Raw genomic sequence first — 19,626 nt, forward strand, 5'->3', positions numbered from 1 at the left:
TAGCCTTATGAAACTTTCGAGTTGAAAATATTTTTTTTATTTTTTTGTTATTTTTGATTCATTTCTTCTTTTTAAGCGTTATTTGAGTGAAAAGAAACTTTTTGTAACAATTTTGCAATAAAATAAAACAAATTTTTAAATTTTGCTAAATTGCTCAAAAAATGGCAAAAAATGGCAAGGCCTTATAAAATTTTCGAGTTAAAAATATTTTTTTTTATTTTTTTTTTATTTTTGATTCAGTTCTTCTTTTAAAGCGTTATTTGAGTGAAAAGAAACTTTTTGTAACAATTTCGCTTTAAACTAAAACAAATTTTTAAATTTTGGTAAATTGCTCAAAAAATGGCAAGGGGTTAGCCTTATGAAATTTTCGAGTTGAAAATATTTTTTTTATTTTTTTTGTTATTTTTGATTCATTTCTTCTTTTAAAGCAGTATTTGAGTGAAAAGAAACTTTTTGTAACAATTTCGCATTAAAATAAAACAAATTTTTAAATTTTGCTAAATTGCTCAAAAAATGGCAAGGGGTTAGCCTTATGAAATTTTCGAGTTGAAAATATTTTTTTAATTTTTTTGTTATTTTTGATTCATTTCTTCTTTTCAAGCTTTATTTGAGTGAAAAGAAAGTTATTGCAAAAATTTCCCATTAAAATAAAACAAATTTTTAAATTTTGGTAAATTGCTCAAAAAATGGCAAGGGGTTAGCCTTATGAAATTTTCGAGTTGAAAATATTTTTTTAGTTTTTTGTTATTTTTTATTCATTTCTTCTTTTAAAGCGTTATTTGAGTGAAAAGAAAGTTGTTGCAACAATTTCGCATTAAAATAAAACAAATTTTTAAACTTTGCTAAATTGCTCAAAAAATGGCAAGGGGTTAGCCTTATGAAATTTTCGAGTTGAAAATATTTTTTTTAGTTTTTTGTTATTTTTGATTCATTTCTTCTTTTAAAGCGTTATTTGAGTGAAAAGAAAGTTATTGCAACAATTTCGCATTAAAATAAAACAAATTTTTAAATTTTGCTAAATTGCTCAAAAAATGGCATGGGGTAAGCCTTATGAAATTTTCGAGTTGAAAATATTATTTTAATTTTTTTGTTATTTTTGATTCATTTCTTCTTTTAAAGCGTTATTTGAGTGAAAAGAAACTTTTTGTAACAATTTTGCAATAAAATAAAACAAATTTTTAAATTTTGCTAAATTGCTCAAAAAATGGCAAAAAATGGCAAGGCCTTATGAAATTTTCGAGTTGAAAATATTTTTTTTATTTTTTTTTTATTTTTGATTCAGTTCTTCTTTTAAAGCGTTATTTGAGTGAAAAGAAACTTTTTGTAACAATTTCGCTTTAAACTAAAACAAATTTTTAAATTTTGGTAAATTGCTCAAAAAATGGCAAGGGGTTAGCCTTATGAAATTTTCGAGTTGAAAATATTTTTTTTATTTTTTTTGTTATTTTTGATTCATTTCTTCTTTTAAAGCAGTATTTGAGTGAAAAGAAACTTTTTGTAACAATTTCGCATTAAAATAAAACAAATTTTTAAATTTTGGTAAATTGCTCAAAAAATGGCAAGGGGTTAGCCTTATGAAATTTTCGAGTTGAAAATATTTTTTTTAGTTTTTTGTTATTTTTTATTCATTTCTTCTTTTAAAGCGTTATTTGAGTGAAAAGAAAGTTATTGCAACAATTTCGCATTAAAATAAAATAAATTTTTAAACTTTGCTAAATTGCTCGAAAAATGGCAAGGGGTAAGCCTTATGAAATTTTCGAGTTGAAAATATTTTTTTTAGTTTTTTGTTATTTTTGATTCATTTCTTCTTTTAAAGCGTTATTTGAGTGAAAAGAAAGTTGTTGCAACAATTTCGCATTAAAATAAAACAAATTTTTAAACTTTGCTAAATTGCTCAAAAAATGGCAAGGGGTTAGCCTTATGAAATTTTCGAGTTGAAAATATTTTTTTTATTTTTTTGTTATTTTTGATTCATTTCTTCTTTTAAAGCGTTATTTGAGTGAAAAGAAAGTTATTGCAACAATTTCGCATTAAAATAAAACAAACTTTTAAACTTTGCTAAATTGCTCAAAAAGTGGCAAGGGGTAAGCCTTATGAAATTTTCGAGTTGAATATATTTTTTTTATTTTTTTGTTATTTTTGATTCTTTTCGTCTTTTTAAGCATTATTTTGAGTGAAAAGAAAGTTATTGCAGCATTAAAATATATGACATTTATAAATTTTGCGATATTACTATAAAAAAACCTAAGTCTGTATAGCCTTAGGAGATTGGCATATTTATAGAAACATCTGAGACATCTATACAGACATACAGACATCTGAGGGCATGGCCGTCCAAGAAGAAAATGTAGCCATTGGTGCCATCTATCGACCACAGGTTAAAGATTGGAGATTCGTTGGATACCGACCGAGTTATAGGCAAAACTTGGTGCAAAAATAAGCCTTATGATGAAATTTTCAATTTTATAGATTTTTTACATTTTTTTATTATTTTTTACTCTTTTTTTGTTTAAAGCATTATTTGAGTGAAAAGAAACTCATTTCAACCAATTCGCATTAAAATAAATCAATGCATACAATTTTGCTAAATTACCCAAAAAAAATTTTGGCTATAGCCTTAGAAATTTTTCAAATTTATAGATTTTTTAATTTTTTATTTGCCTCAAGGTATCGTAGTATCTGACTAACGAAAACTATATTTACTTTGAAACACCCTGAAACTCGTCTGAGCAAGCAGAATATTTGCCCTGAGAAGTTAAAGACCCATAGCATGGTACTAAAAATTGTAATCTTATTATTAGCTACTATAAAACACCAGTCCGGTTCTGGATGACTTAACAAGGACAGCCATTCCCAGTTAAATATTCTAGTTAAGCTTTTTTACGAATGATAAATGGACGCAACTGCGGTGCAGTAAAACCATATCGCTGTATCAATCTACTTAAAAGACGAGCTTTACAGCACTGCAATGCTTGATATAAAATGTATTGAATGAAATTAGATGAATATAAAAAAGATCAACCCATACAATAGCTCGAGCATGTCTCTAGCATGCTGTTTTCAAAACGAACCACAACAGTAAAATATGCCAATTTTTTATTACTCTCCGCTCTACAAAGCCCATGAATAATTGCGTGACGTTTACAGCCTTTTAGCACCGCATCGAGGCGCACCAATTAAACCACATCAAGCACCGGGTGATGAGCCACTTGCCACTAGCTGCAAAATGTGCAATTCCAGTGCACACTCGCACCGTTCATTATCAGTGCGAATTCAAATGATCCTTCAGGGAAAAGTGGACACAAAAAAATGCAACCCCTTGATCAATCAAGCACCATCGCCGATTAGCTTTCCCGTCTGTGGCACGCCCGTGTGTGTAGCGTTTGGCGTATGCGTTTGAATGCGTAGCGCCACCATAGTTCATTGATGCTGAACAGTGAAGAATTGCAAAAAACACACACAAAACATCAGCCCTTCGGTCTGTCCAACGCAGTGAAGGACGAAGAAAAAATATCAAAACCAGACAGAACATAAAAGCGAACCCAGGCGGTTGAGAAGTAAAAACAGCCAATTTAAATCCAACTCACATCCAATGCACATAAAAGAATCCTGATTATGTGGCTCTAATGATCGGCTGCTGTGCTGTGAAAATGCAGTTTTCATGCCACTTTTTGACGACATACACAATTTTTGCGAAATACACCGAAACGCATATTCACTTTAACGTTATATATTCTGCTCGATCGCGATGAACATTAAGTGAGGAGCAGATTTCAAAATGAACAAAAAGTGCATTTTAAAACATTAATCTTTCACGTCACATTCCACCATTCTACCACACGCGCACACTGTTTAATGTGCGACGCATTCTAATGAAGGTAGAAATCAATATGAGAAAGGCATTTGAATTGGCCTCTACAAGCTCATAAATGCGTACAATTGCTCACCGGCGCTCATTTTATCGCGCCATTGTTGCGACAATTCCTGGCAGCATAATTTCCTCTGGTTTTCAAATTTATTTTTCCAACTGTATATAATTACACTTCTTCAAGGTTTTTTTGTGTTTCATTTTTATTGGAGGTGTTTTTTTTTTATTTTTGGTTTCACTTACACACTGCGATAAGGCGTTGCAATCATGTGTCTCGGGGCAAAATTAAAAATGCATCATAATTCTTGCTTCAGAAGCATGAAACGAAAAGAAAATACAAAAAAACCAAAACACTTCTGAACACTTTTTGCTAGTTCGAAATTTATCGAAGAAACATAAAACTCCGGATAAAATTCAAGTCCGGCTCCATTCGGATTGTCATAAATTGAAACACAACCACGAACGAAGCCATTTGGGTATGTGAAGTGCAGTTAAACTTGAAGCTAGCCGACTAAGGATAAAATTGAATGGGTTTGAAGTTTTACCGCATAACTTTTATTTTGCGGTTTTGGTTAAACTTAGTGTTTTTTTTTATTCATAAAGAACGGCCTGGCCGTATTGCTATTAAACTTAGTGTTATTGTCTGTAAAATATGCATCGTGTAATCATATAATCAAAATTAAACTCCATCTCTATGCGTACAAATTCAATAGAATATTTTTTAACTTTATCTTAACAATTTCAGCGGAAAAACCAACCCGAAAAGCTGTTTTAGTAAGAAGAGTCGTGGTAGCCCCAAACCGAAATGGGCGAAAGTCGGGATATTTGATTGAACAACAACGACGCACGATCGTGAGTGGTTTTGGAGGACTTCTGCTGCAGACCAAGAACGCAAATCTATCAATACTCTATAATTCTCTAGTGCTCCAGTTTTGCTTCCATGTATCCCTTGATGTTCCAACAGATTCTGTCCGAAATTATTGTAGTGAATAACATCGTTTTGATGAGCTCCAGCTGAAAGTGTTGGTGGAATATTCAGTCCTTTTCACAGACTTAACAGCCGAATATCGCTCAGTCTCTGCTCATCTCTGGAAAGAACAAAGCATTTGCACCATTTTTTTCTACACCTACACATAATTCTACACCTCAATTTTTCTTTTGATAAGCGTAGTATATAGGCAAACTACGTAGGCAAACTGATTGCTTCCAAAATTGAGTAGTCGAAAGAACTTTTCAAGAAATACATCGTGCTATTACTAGACTGGATTGTTACGGCTGCACAAATAACTTTTTTATGTATCTTCTCAAAAAGCTAAGTGTCTTTTGTCTTCAATAATGACTATCTTATCAATTAAAATAATACAAAAAAGTGGATTTTCATGCTGTTCGCAGAAATGCATAAATACTCTTACATATAGAATTTTGACATTGGCAGAATAACACTTCATATTACGTCAAAAATTTAAAGTTATATTATAAAATGTAAACGAAATGTAACTAGAACAACCACAACGAAAAATTTACCCGCGGTACTTCCGTACGAAGAATGGAAGAAAACGTTAAAGGTAATGCCCTACCCTCCGACACGTTTCGACCATCGTAATACGGAATTCAACCAAAACCCGTTTTTATCGTTACCTGACATGGCACGATGATTACAATGATAAGAGGTACAGAATCAGCGAGCGTTACCATTTTGCATCCGGGAAACAAATGCAACCACGCTGCATCACAAAATGTACCTTCCATAAATGGCGCTACCGTGCTGAATCGCACCAGCCTCGTTATGGTGTGAAGATATTTTAACATGTTTAATTTTTCCCTGCCCATACCGGTCGGAAGAACCTTTGGGCGTTTTTTTGAGAGGGAGGTGGGATGTGCAAAAGAATGAAAACCCAAATTTATACATTTTCTTTTCCACAATTTCCTAACTAACTGTCATCAGAGTCACGTCGCTGTAAACAAATGGACCCCATGGTGGGGTTTGAGTGCCGGTTCCGGAAAAGCTTCCTTACAATCCTCCACTCTCCTGTACCGATGTGTGAGAATGTGATCGTATATGGGTGTGTGTGTGTGTGTGTTTGTGATTTGAAGCGAGAAAAAGGCAGAAAGGACATAAAGGAATGGACGGTGGTAGAGGTGCACCCGTACTGCACCCCCAGCGATCGTACACGCTACAGTATTTTGTCGGTAAACAACAGAACGCACATATTTGCATATCCGCTTCAGCGAAGGCCCCGTAGACTCCGTAGACAAACATGTACCAAAAACCGGGAAGCTGGCAGGGTACACAGCAAAACGTACACTAACCGAAGATTGCCACTATTTATCTGAAGGATCTACTCTCACACACCCGTTCCTCGCGTTTGCTTCCGATGGAAGAGAATGAAACCCTCCCGCTTTAGCGATGGCAACGAACGATAGCTTAACAAAAGGCACGATGCATAATGCAACATGCGATGATGCACCGAAAAGTGGCTACGAAATAGCGCCACAGGAAGCCGATGGTCTTGGTAAAAGTTTACAGAAACTGCTGCAGATAACGTTTAATTTGACAGTGCGAAAGAAGCAAAGGGTGTTGGTTGCGTCTTTGTCCGCATCCTTGAAGGTTTCTGTTTTTTGCTTTTACTGAACTACAGAGAGTTCCTTTCTCTCTCCCACCCTCCGATCGATTGTGAATCTTTCCTTTTCAGGGAAGAAAGTTCCGTTTTTGTGAGGTTTGTTTACCAAATGTAAAAGATACGTTTTGTTTAAAACAATTACTGCACTTGAGAATGTTTGCAATATTGACCTTTTCTCTCTCTCTCTCTCTCTTTCGAACTACGGGTATTCTGTTTGTTGATTGTTTTAAATGATGTTTCATACATTGATCACCGTTACGGAAAGTGGTTATCATAAGTAAGTTGTTTTCAAACTTGTACAAAGTACCAAACCGACCATTATTTTCTAACCACTTTTACCACTCAACTTTTACCACTTCTATATTTAAAGTACTCAGAAACTGTCACTAGTTCCCCACTTGTTACTTGGTACTAATGTGCTTTCGTGTGTTTTTTTTCTATGAATCAACGTCCAATTTTCTCAAATATACTTTCTTATCTTCATGTCACCCGTTTTTTCCCCCACAGTCACCCAAAGAACCTCTACACCAGCAAACGAATAACTACATTTCCTTCCCTAATCATGTCCCACAGTTTGTCACAGTGCTGGCCACGAACGGATCGTCATGACCAAACGGGCAAAGTCACAGCGGTCTGCGGGCTGAGCATGAATTATTCATCGAAACGTGAAAGTCATTGCCAGAAGCGTTGAACAAAAATAATAACAATAATCTGACGAACCACGGCGACCCATGCCGAATTGTGAGCATCGGCAAAGTTTTGGTAAAGTTTTTCCTTTTCCCGTGTCACAATAAAAAGATAACAAGGTGCATCACAGTTGGAAGCTTTTCGTCATAGTTTTTTTTAGGGTGAATATTTTCACAATTTATGTTGATACAAACTTGCCATGAGAACATTGCCGTGAATTTTTTTTTCTATTGCTAGTAGTAACTTGTAATATAATTTTCGCTTAGCTCTGTTAATTAAAATTTCAAAAGATTTTTTTTTCCTAATTGAAAAGTTATTAATTATGTAAATTATAAATATTCATTTTGATTTTGTTATCCATTGCTAAGCATTATATATCTGATTAATATTTCAACAAAAAATTAAATTGAAGCACACAGTGCGCGATATCTTCTCTTTTATTCATAACTTTAAAGAAATTTCAGCTCCGATTTCGATATCACTTCTTTTATTTTTTGCTTCGAAAGTTTCTTCTTGTACGAAGGAAAGTAGCTTACTTTTTTCCAATTGTACATATTTTTTTCCAACGTATTTGCCAGAGCTAGACAGTCCGGTTGGCACTAACTACATTAATATTTATAAGCATCCGTATGAAACAAACAACAGTGAACATAATTCCATGTGCCGCTGCTGACGTCAGCTGTTTCAATTCCCACACGTAACGATCAATGAAGAGAGATGTGTTACAGAAAGAAAGAAACAATTCGCCAAAGCATATAATGCGACAGTCGCATCAGTAGAAGAAAAAAAGGAAACAAGTTTCAAGACAGTATCTAAAAACGGTCAAAAAAGATATTTAAACGGGTTTTCTTTTTTTCCCGGCAACAAAATTCAAGTTCAATGTTACGCCGCAACACGATACTATAGCAGTGAAGAGGAAGAACTCCGAACAAAACGAGGGTGGCGTCGTACATATGCTGGCGCATCCCTTCATTGTATTCGGCCACGGAGCCATTGTATTCGTGTTTCTTATGTTGATGTTCTATTATGTCTTCAATATCTTTGATTTGTGCGCTGCTGTGTGCTCCACGTATGATACGGGTTTGCGGCAAAAAAACGGCATAATCCTTCATATTCGTGATAAATTGTTCAATCGAATGTAAAAGCTCACACACTGTTGTGGTATATTTTCACTAACTTGAAGCACCCTCTTTTGCGATGGGGGAAAACCATTCATTTTTAGGCTTAGCCATGGTCACGAACGGAATTTGCAATCAATACAACAGTTGATCGTTTATCCGCGCCCAACGAGACCGGGAGTGAAGAACGAACAAAATTGGTACGAACACATAAACGAACATGTATTATTCGTGGTAGAAAATAAAAAAAAATGAAAATGAATGAATGAAAATGAAGATCGTGTGATGCTGAGGCTGCTGAAAGGATTTGCGTAACAAAAACCTGCATTTTCAGCGCGGAGTATCCTTGGTAAACCAGGATACTACCCTCCGGAAACGTTCGCCTGTTTTATTTTGATGCAGCAGCCACATACATTGCAACGTGTACGTGCAAATATGAAAAGCTCGTTTCTCACATCACACTATTTTATGCTTGAAAGCGTCCGAATCGGCTTTTTGTCGTCTGTAAAATTGGTTTTGTTTCATCTTGATTTTTGTATTCCGTTTGCTACTTCATTTTGTAAGTTCGTTCTTTTATCCAGCAATGGGCACTATCATACCACCTCCAGTAAACCGATGTTGTTCCGAAAGATAGTAAAAAATATCCTACTCCCTCCGCCTAAAATATAACACAAATGTATGGAGCAAGAAATAAATAAAGAGCAACAAAAAAAAGGAACAAAACGTGTTCATAAACACCGACGCTCAATTCTCCTCGCATGGTGCAACACTCACACCGTTCGCTGCACTACAATTGCAAGCGTGTAATCATAAATTATGAGTGAAAAATGGTACTAAAACAGAAGCAACACGGGTTTCAGGGTAGGAGGTATGCGAGTAGCAATTGTGGATCTGGGATGATCTATGAAGAATTTTCATTGCTATTTTTGGCCCGTTACGGAAGGAGGTGGCAAAAAAGGGGCAGATCTATGTGAAGTACATCTAGAGCTGGTGTTTTAGAGTTCGTTTTTTTGTGCCAAAATAAGGGCTTAAATCGAGCGTTACGATAAACCGGAAGTGAGTTTTTGTTTACACATACCAAAAACGAAGACCATGAAACCAAAGCATTCATAAAATGAAACTATTCTAGCAAATGAAAAAAAATCTGAATTATTTCTAACTTGAAATAAAAGTGATAAAAGTAGATATGGAACCTTCTCACCCTTTTCCCGACCCTTTACAAGATGGACACAAAAGTCACAAATCGTTTGTGTTGAAAAGATATATTTCCCATCTTCGTTAGACGCCATCCAGTATTTGTTAACTTATTTAGCTGTCTATTTAGAATTCGCTAAAGCAAAGCTTTAATAACGCTGTAGCTTAATAATAATTGTACAATTTTTCAAAGAATTGTCTTCCACTTTTTATCTTTCAGCAGGATAATGCTTTGAAGAAAAAAAACGCTTTGAAGTGCAATCGACAAAAATAGGGCCAATGTGCAAACATTTCCAGGGCGAAAGGAAAAAAGGAAAGGAAAATTGTCTCATCTCCCAATGAAAGTGGACTGTTCAAATGCCATATAAATCTCATGTTCTGCCTTCTAATGACAACAATCTGTACAAAACAGACAAAAACCCTCCCACATAGCGCTCAAACACGATACCAAACACTTGATTTCCAATGCAACCGAAATGCTTCGTTAAACATTGGAACACACACACAAAAAAATAGACAACACACTTCCTAGTCGGAAGCCGTCCGACAGCCTCTGTGGAAGGTTGACGCACTTGACACACGCACCAAAATTCAGCAAGCTCAAAAGTAATTTAGCAGCAGCAGTCCTCAACATTTGTTTGACTTTCTAGCGTGTAGTACACGGTAGTACATATCAGCCAACGGGGAATGGAGTGTTACGGGCAAAGTACTTTTTCGGTTCATTTCGACCGCTATTTCGCTTTCATTTGTATTTCGCTCTCCATATGCTTTGCAAACTTCAAAGTTATATTTTGAGAAACTTCAGCATCCGCCGAAATGAAGCTGAAGATGGTAAAGAGGGAAAAATCTCACCACTCTCCCGCCACTCTCTATCCGCACAGACATAAGAAGGTAAAGAAAGCTTCAAATCGTTCACTACAACCATAAACAACATCGTCGTGGAAATTTGGGTTGGGTTTCGTTTTATTTTCCAGTGCTAACAAATGCCGTTTCCGGTGTCGGTTTACAATCCAACAATACGGTGATCCTATTCGTCCAGAACTAAGACACCCCAAGCAGACACAGTTTTCCTATGCGAGTTAGAGAAAGAGAGAGAGTATCGTCGAGTCGTACGTATGTTGTCTAGCATCTTTCGTTTTTTTTGTTTGTTGCTACTTCCCGAAATCCTCGTCCACCGGCCCCTTGTTCACACAATTTGTCAACATAACCGTCTGCGAGAAAGGTCGGTGGACGGAGGACGCACAAGTTTTGAAGGGATATAACTTTTGCCCTGTACACAAAACAATTTCGTGCAAAACATATTTGATTATTTGAACAATAATGAATAAACAATGAGGAATACAATACTGCCGGCATGCATCTCTACCTCAGATTTTGGACGTCCGTTGCTTCCGCTTTACGTCCGCGTACTCGTATCAGTTGGCTATCCCTTAACCTTGCTGGTCGTCTACCCGCCGGTGCTAGATGTCACCGTTGTCGTGGTAGGTAGGTTCCTTTCTATTCCGAATGAGCGACCGGCAAAACCACAAACGGCAAACGGCAAATTCCGGTGCTGGAATACTTACGCCCCCACCCAGAACGGTGAAAGTAAAATGTTCCCCCAGACAGAAGCTTCACCGGTTTCGTGATCGTAACGCGAAACAGGAAACGGTTAAATATGGTTCGTGCCTTTTGTTCCATACGGTTGAGCTTGTGGCGTGGTATGGTTAGGATGGCAGATGTGTGTGTCTGTTTGTGTGCAGTTCTTGTACAATAAGCATCAGTATTGTTATATGTAGCGCATTATTCATTTAACATTCATTTCAATATGTGACAGATAAATTTTTAATTTTATTTTTATTATTTTTAAAATCGATTAACATTACAACTAGTTCTGCTAGGTATCAGTCATTTAAGTTTATTTAGGCTCATACCGCCTGAAAGAATGCTATTTCGAGCTTTAAGTTTAATTTGCCATATAGTTATTTACACTTGCCAAGAGCTAACAATAAATTGTTCAGTAATTATTCGAAAAATAGAAGCACCATCCTTTACTTGTGGCACGATAATCTCAAGAGATCTCGATCTGAGAACGCTCACTAAAAAAATCTAAAAGAAAGTGAAAAAATTAAATTCTTATTACTTTACATCTTCTAGTTGAGTATAAATATTAATACTTTGGTAAATGATAAACTGGTATGAACTATCGTTATGTTTTAAACAAAAAAAAGTTAAAAGAATAATTTTATATTACAGCAATGAAATAACAAACATTTTACTTAACACTTTGTACAAAAATATTTCAAATTTCTAAATAAATTTCAACAAAATTAACTTCTTTATTCGCGGTTTTCCGTTTCCAACAGTACTCATCCCTCTTTTAGAAGAATTATAAGAATATCTAATTAGTGGAAAATAAAATTGTATGATCATTTGTATACACTTTCTAAGAAAATGAATGCTGTCTGATGAGGTATTCAGATCAAAATAGCTGTTCATAATGATACCAAGAAAAAGCTTTGTGGAATCAATTTGACTTGTTTTCCTCATTACTGTCTGAAAAGGAATACACAGTTTTAACCCGAAAATTTTTACATTTATTTATCATAATTATTTCTGCTTACCAGCTTCAATTCAATAACTCAATGGCTAAGGAATAGATTTACCTAACGACACAAACGAGCAGTTATGAATGATGATGAATAGAACATTTTGTTAGAATATAGATTTTCCTAACAACGTTCCATTTTGTTTGTGTCTTCTTTTAAATTGTAATTTTATATCACAAATTTTCACTAGAATTGTACAAAGCACATAAATAACACAGAAAACAATATCCGAAAATATCTGTCTTCAAAGAAGACCCGCAGAAGAATGGGTGTTTATGGTTGATTATATTTTTCTTTGACTCTCGTGTTTTATTTTGTTTTTCTGTATACAACCGTTACGTGTTTTCCATGCTTCTCATGGCATATGGTGGTGGTACCGAAAAACGATACACTGTCCCTTATTGTTTCCTCCGCAGGAGACGTAGCGGAACCATGTGTAAATACTTTTTCCCTTCGAAAATACAGCAGCACCGGGTCGGTTCACGTTCAGCATTGCATTAGAGAGATGTATTTGTTTTGCACACGGCATGCGCCCCACACACCCACAGACCCTTCACATGGACGCGTGTTAATGAGCTTTTCTTCATTCGGGTTCCGCTGAACCCTAATCCTGCCCACCGTTTCCCGTTTGGAAGGGAGTGAATCTTCGACGGATTTCATCACCGTCAGTCAAGCGGCACGTGTAAACAACTCCATTTTACATTTTCGTACCGTTACACTGTCGGTGTGGAAAATGTGCGGAAAATTGGCGAGAAATTTTAAGCAGAGCAAAACCAAAACCAAAAAACAGAAATCTCTCACCTCCGACGTATTCATTTGTGCGTCATCCGTGTGTGCGTTGAGCCAATGGTTGTTCTCATTGGGAATATTTATAACTATTGTATAAAAAATTACTTTTAAGAAACTTATAATTCGGATTGATGTCATATAAGGCATAAATAGCTATATCCAAAAAAAAATATAAAAGAATAAAATTCTGAATGCATTTTTAAAGCTTAATTCATATTGTTAACCCCACATGCGCTAAGGGAAGAACACATTCTAAGCCACCCTTTCCCACCGCCTGCACGTGAAACACATACATGTTCACCATCTTTTCCACGAGACCATCTTGCAATAAAGGGCCTGGGCATCATCATCACACACCATGTACGTGTACGCAAAACCCGTTGCACTGGTTCGCTAACGATGGTGTCGAAAAATTTGCCATTTCAATTAGTAATATTCCACTCGATGCTTTGGCATCGACAGGCGAGGAATTTTCGTAACTTCGGCAGCACAGATAGCACACCATCAAGAGGGTGGTAACTTATTTCCATTTATTGCTAAAATCAACAATGGTGAATTACTGAAAATTGCCAAAAACGCGCCAAGCTTCACTCCATGCTTCGCTCTGCATCCATTTTGCATACGTGGCTGAATGTATGATTGCAGCAATGTGGGCGACCGCGACCATTTCGATGTTGAGAATGTACGGTAGAAAATATATTTCCCACGAACAGTGGAGTCAATTGGGCTGGGGCTAGAGGAGGGAAAAAGAGTAAACCAAGCGATAAAGAGAAGGAGTGAAACAGTCAGGCGACAGAAAGCTTTTGCATTGCATTACGCCAGGATCGGAATGTATTTTTATCTCGCCCGAATGTCAAGTCGAACGAGAACGATTGGTGCTTGTCTTCTTCGAGCTGGTAACAAGCGTTCATTTTCCGCAAACTCCTTCCTCCTTCTCCCCTTTTTAATGCTCGTATAAAGTGTAACATGTACCATGTAATGTAGCAATATGAATTGTTGAATTCAATTGCCCTTCGCTGCCATCGTGAACCACCATCGCGGCCAAAAACCGGGCACTCCTGTACGCTTACGAGTAGGAGCTGCTCGCGGGTAAAGTTTTCCCCCGGTTTTCAAAACTTTCCCTCCGGATCCGAAGGACGCGAGATGTTTCGCATCGCATCGCAGCACAGTGTGCGGTGGCAATTCCCATTCCCAATTGCCAAACGGCTACGGTAAACATCGCACCGATGATTGTGTATGTGTGTGCCAGTGTACGGTAGGAGATAAGAAAATCTGGGGAGCCACCGATTACCAAGCAACGGTTGTAGGGTTACATATTGCCATTAGCTGAGGGTAGAAGCGCTTATCGGTGTTAGGTGCGAGTGCTATCAAAAATAGTAAAATCCGTTGTACGGTGCTCGGTTGCAATTTCCCAAACCCCGAAAGTCCCTCTTTCGCAAGCAGCAGCAAGAGCGCCGAAGAGGATACGTCCGATGCTTCAAGACAACGACAACAATCGTTATCTGGAACAACCCGAACACTAGCATTGATCACAGTTCCCTATTGCTTTACCCCCTTTACATCCATCCTCCCCTCCTAGGCCCACCTATCCAGCAAACCTATTTTGTCTATGGGAGAAAAACTTTTCCAATTGAATCCGGCAATCGGTGGAAAACTTTTCCCCGAAAAACGGGCGTAACTTCTTTGCCGCGTGCTAAAGGATTTACTTCTCCACCCGGTTTTTTGGTTGGTGTGTTACGATCAAGCCCCCTAGCCAACAAACCCGCCGGGAAGCCTTTGCACGGGATCGGTGGTTTTGCTAGGGGTGGAAAGAGATTATCAATTTGCTTTGGCCTTCGTACGTTTTCGGGGTGCTGTTACTATTTGGCTCGTAAGAACAGTTTAGTTGCGTGTTGGTGATGATTCGTGGAACTTCATTCTAGTGGTTTCGGTTGCCGGGAATATGGAGTTTGCGATGAACTGGAGTTTGGAACATTGACGAATTGGTTCGAGAAATGTTGCTATTCTTTGTTATAACATTATTTTTAATTGAAAAAATAGTTTGTTAAGCTGAAAGTATTTTTCCTCCTTTCTAATCTACTCCATGTTTAGTTTCTAGAATAGCACTCCACAAATCGTTTAAAAATATATCGATAATTAACAAAAACCTAAAAGAAATTAAATTTAAAATGAAATTAAAAAATGAAAAACATAAACAATAAAAGAAAAAATATCCTAAAATGCTTAAAATCTATTATACTGCTGATATTTTAATTTTATTAATTTTAAGTACTTAAATATTTTGGCCTTCAAATGGCTTAAAAACTATCTGATTGTAATTGTTATTAACACATAACAATCTACTCGCCATCACGTAACCTAAATGATGTATTTATTTGAAATACGTGTGAAACATACGATAATGACTACTAATCTCCTTAAAGCACAAGGGAAATCAATTATCGTAAGAAGAACTACTAAAGAAATGGCACCTATCACACCCACTATTGGCAGTATTCATGTCTTACTAAAATTTAAACATTCTAGACACTTTTACCTTGCTTCTGGACACCTGCTTGCTTACTACCGTAACAACACCTTCTTACCATCGATCGCTGGCAAAACTGTTTAATCGTCACATGTCACACGGAACAGCTACTCGGGGTAATGCTTTCTGGCACGTGCAAACTGTTCGTATTGCACCGGTTTTCGTACAAGCAGCACCAATAACCAAACACATTGACCATTCCCCGCACGATGCGGATTGGGGATTGTCCCCCGAAAAGGCACTCGCCGCCTGTTACGCCGTTGTGGTTTTTCACTCACATTCTTTACACCTTGTCCCGCGTCACTGGTTACGCTGGTTACGAAATGTGCAATTGCTGCTCAAACCGATTCAGCCAATGACTAGATTTCCCTGCTCTTACTTAGTAGTTCAATCCCGCTAGAGCCCCGATTTCCCAATTCGCCACTTTCCGTTTTGCAGTTACTTCCAGTTGTCTCTCACGCGGCGTTTTCACGTCCTTGCCATGCTGGATGCCATTCGGTCATCGGTTTTCTCTATCGCTTTCCTGAGACGTTTTGGATGAGTTGAGACATTCGAGCTTCGGGAAGCTACCCAGGACCAACCCAGTGCAGCAAAGCACCCTCTGCAAAAGACCAGTTGGCCACTTCTTTTCACTCAGCTAGTAGCACTCGGCTCATATATAAAGTTGGCAACAATATATATCCACTTTACGTGAGGTGAATAAATATTTATCCTTCCTACGTCTCGCTTCCTGGAAGCTTCAATTGTGCTTTTCTTCTCACGCTGTGCTTTTCTCCCAACAACACGCTTTAATAGACTGAAACCCTCAATCGAAGTGTGAGTATCGGCATCATGCAATGGGTATTTTCTGCCCAAAAAAAAAGAAAAGAATAAACCTTCCATCGTTGAACGCTACAGGGATCCTGGATCACCTCCTCACACATACATCCACCTTTTGCACCGACCCCTTCAGGCTAGGAGTAACGATAGAAATCGGGTATGAAGAAAATCTCAAGTGTCCGCTCCGGAGTTACGTTCTGCTTTACCCATCGGATCTGTTTCGGGGGCGAGGATGTGGTCGGTTTCCGGCTGCACTCGATACATGCCTTTTGCAGAGCGAAGGATGCTAGAGTAAAGCTCAAACCTCCTGACCCGATCTTGGGGGTGTTTTCGCAAATGCTCACAACGTTTTCGCATGCACGGACTACGTGCTGGGAGCACACTGACCAAAGATCTGGCATCCTCGTTATCGTTTGCTTTGTAAAACTCGCCAAGGCACAAGGCTGGATCATATGCCGCTGGAGTAAAGGAACGCTTGTTGAAGGCATACCAAAAGCACGCCCGGGTTAAACCATGTGTCCATACGACAATCGAAAGTGTCTTCTCCAGCAATCCGACAAAAAAGGGACATTTCTTTGTTGTATGTCTGTGTATTTCTTGCGAACAGAATAATGCAGTTATATCAGGTGTGTGTGTGTGTGTCGGTGTGTCACACTAACTCGATTTTTGTCAGCTACTGAATTTTTCAAGCCATGGCCGTTTTCGTTTTCGATATTGAACAGTTTTACACACCCCTCGCCGGGTTGGTTTGGGACAAAGGTGACACGGACACATGATGTTCATATGCCACCAATGTTCGCTTTGGTTTCGTGAGCCCTGTGAAAGGGGGGGGGGGGGGCGATATTGGTACCGTTCTCGTGTGGTTCTCTCATCACCGAAACTGTGTGAACCAATCGAAGATACATATCCTTCCATAGTGGCTTCCTATCGGCTGCAGCGTACATGGCATGTTGCACCTAATTGTGTCTCTTTACACTACAATTTTCACTGCCTGTGTCAGAGTGCACCGTGTACAAATTCAATCACGTCACATAATAGCACCACTGCCCTTAACTAATGCCTAAGCAAAAAGTGAAGATCACAAAAAAAAGTACAAAATTTGTTGCATTGTTAAGGTAAAGAATTGGATTGTAATGGCTAATATATCGCTTTCTCGTGGCTAATGGAAGTAGTTTTAAAAACTCAATCAAAAAACTGTTTGTTACGGTTATTGGCAATCAGATTGTTTTGTGTAACTATTTTGATATGATAGCAAGGATTTGGAAATATCACTATCATGCACTTGCAGGTAGTTAATTAAACTATTTGACTATTTTATTAAGGTGGAACAGAATTGTGAACCAGGGAAGGAGTCATACTATTCTTCTTCTTTTGTGGAGAATCAAGAGCGATCGAAGATGTAGTCTTGGCCTGTCATTCCTGGCCTTACTTTCCTTCATTCAACCGTAGCAAGATAGTAGTCAGTCCTGTGTACGGGGGTTTGGTTCTGATGGGATTTGATACCAGGTTCTGTCGCTTCATTGTCATCACATTATTTTTTGGGGTTAAAAAATCCTAATTCAGTTGAAAAATGAATTTTACATATATATTCTACAGTATAATCTCCAATAAGCGATAAAATATACTCCATCTCTTTGAAATTGATTAAAAAATAAACACGAACTTACTACTTCTAGTACTTCTAGTGTTAAAGACCGACGCTGCTATCACTTATGCCACTGGGCCGCCCACATTCAGTTGAATTGGAGCATTCTATTGAAGAAATCGATGTGTAAATATAGAATCAAATAGCTCTAAAATAAATTTGGGTTTGCTGGTTTGGTAGGCTGGTCAAAAATACGGAAGTGACTTATGTCCATTGTGACTTTAAGCTGAAAAGAAGGAACAACAGAGAAAATGAAATAATAAACACACTTTCTACAACTGAGGTCTATCATGTTCGAAGATAAAAAATCACTTTTCCACCCAGCCTGTACATAATTATATTTGTTACCCAGTACAATTGTAGATGCAAGTAACAACAAAGCCCAGGGAACAGTGGTTTTGAATAAAGCATTCAATCAAAATTGAGTTTTGTACGATCGAATCCATGTGTCTGACCGAATACAAATACTTGGAAGGGGAGAACAGCTTCCAGAAAATCGACTTCAATGCCTACAAAGTGGAAGTTTATTTTCCTCAATGAGTTACAACGATTTTTGACCGCAAAGTCGGAAATTCGATTCAGTGCTCTTCCCGAAAGGAAATTCAGGCCTTCGGACGCTATAGCAGCAATCAACAAACTTCGTTTCTTTTTTCTGGGGGGTAAACATTTAATAAAGTTGAAAAGTAAAGGTTAGCGAATCAAAATGTTTTATACCTGCTCAAAAACCCACATCCGAACGTCTAATCCAGCGATCGAAACGTAACAATGAACCCTTGTCTAATGCAGGTGATTTAACAACGGTTCCATTCAAAGGGAAGGAACGGAACATCGTTAAGTCATTGGAAATTCATTTCATCTAACTTCGGCAAATAGTATCCCTCCGAAAACATCCGGTTATGAAAAATTGTTTCCACAACCGTTGGCAAACCTCCATTTCAGTCAAATCAATTATCAATTTGTGGGCATACTATTTGTACATCATCCCCCCCGCAAAACAAAAAAAAATATATTGTATTATGTGGAACAACTATTTGTGAGTGATGTTTGTTTTGATCAGGAGCAAAATTTGCCTTTATGGCTGGAAGCAATCATTTCAAAAAGTCATGTCAAACGTCAACAGTGAGAGTGTGCGGAACAAAATTAACTTTGCAACAAGGGTCATGTTTGAATATTTACCGTACAATACGTTTGAAGTAAACATCTCAATGCTGCACTGTCGGCAGAATAATCGAATGAAGCCACATAGGTTTATTATGCGCTACAATTTTTTAGGATAATAAGTCAAATAAAACACACACAAAAACGTTCCAGTTTATGCTGTTGGGGAAGATACACAATCAGAAAAACATTTCGAAATGAATTCAAGTCATTCGGTGTACAAAATTATGAGAGAGCGCGCTTGAACATTAAAGAAACTATTTTTTTAATTGAATATTTCTGAAATGGTGCGAGTAAATGCATTTAAAAAAAGGTACAATTCCCTTCAAACATGTTGACTGTATACCTCCCTTTAAAAACATAAATCCTTTAATTGAGTAATAAATTTGTGATATAAACCAAACTTCATGATTATCAAACTTCAAAAACCGGGGTTAGAATAAAACCACAAATTTATATTAAATATAAACATTTAGTTTTCATCTCACTTCTATTTATCCTCCAGCTAAAATACTAAACAAAACAAAAACAATTTGTTGGCTTGTGTGCACCAAAGAAGGTTCGATAAAAATCAATCCTACGACGTGATTTTGCCATTACACCCTTTCAAAG

This window comes from Anopheles funestus, chromosome 2RL (assembly GCF_943734845.2).
Source record: "Anopheles funestus chromosome 2RL, idAnoFuneDA-416_04, whole genome shotgun sequence".
Taxonomy (NCBI): Eukaryota; Metazoa; Arthropoda; class Insecta; order Diptera; family Culicidae; genus Anopheles; species Anopheles funestus.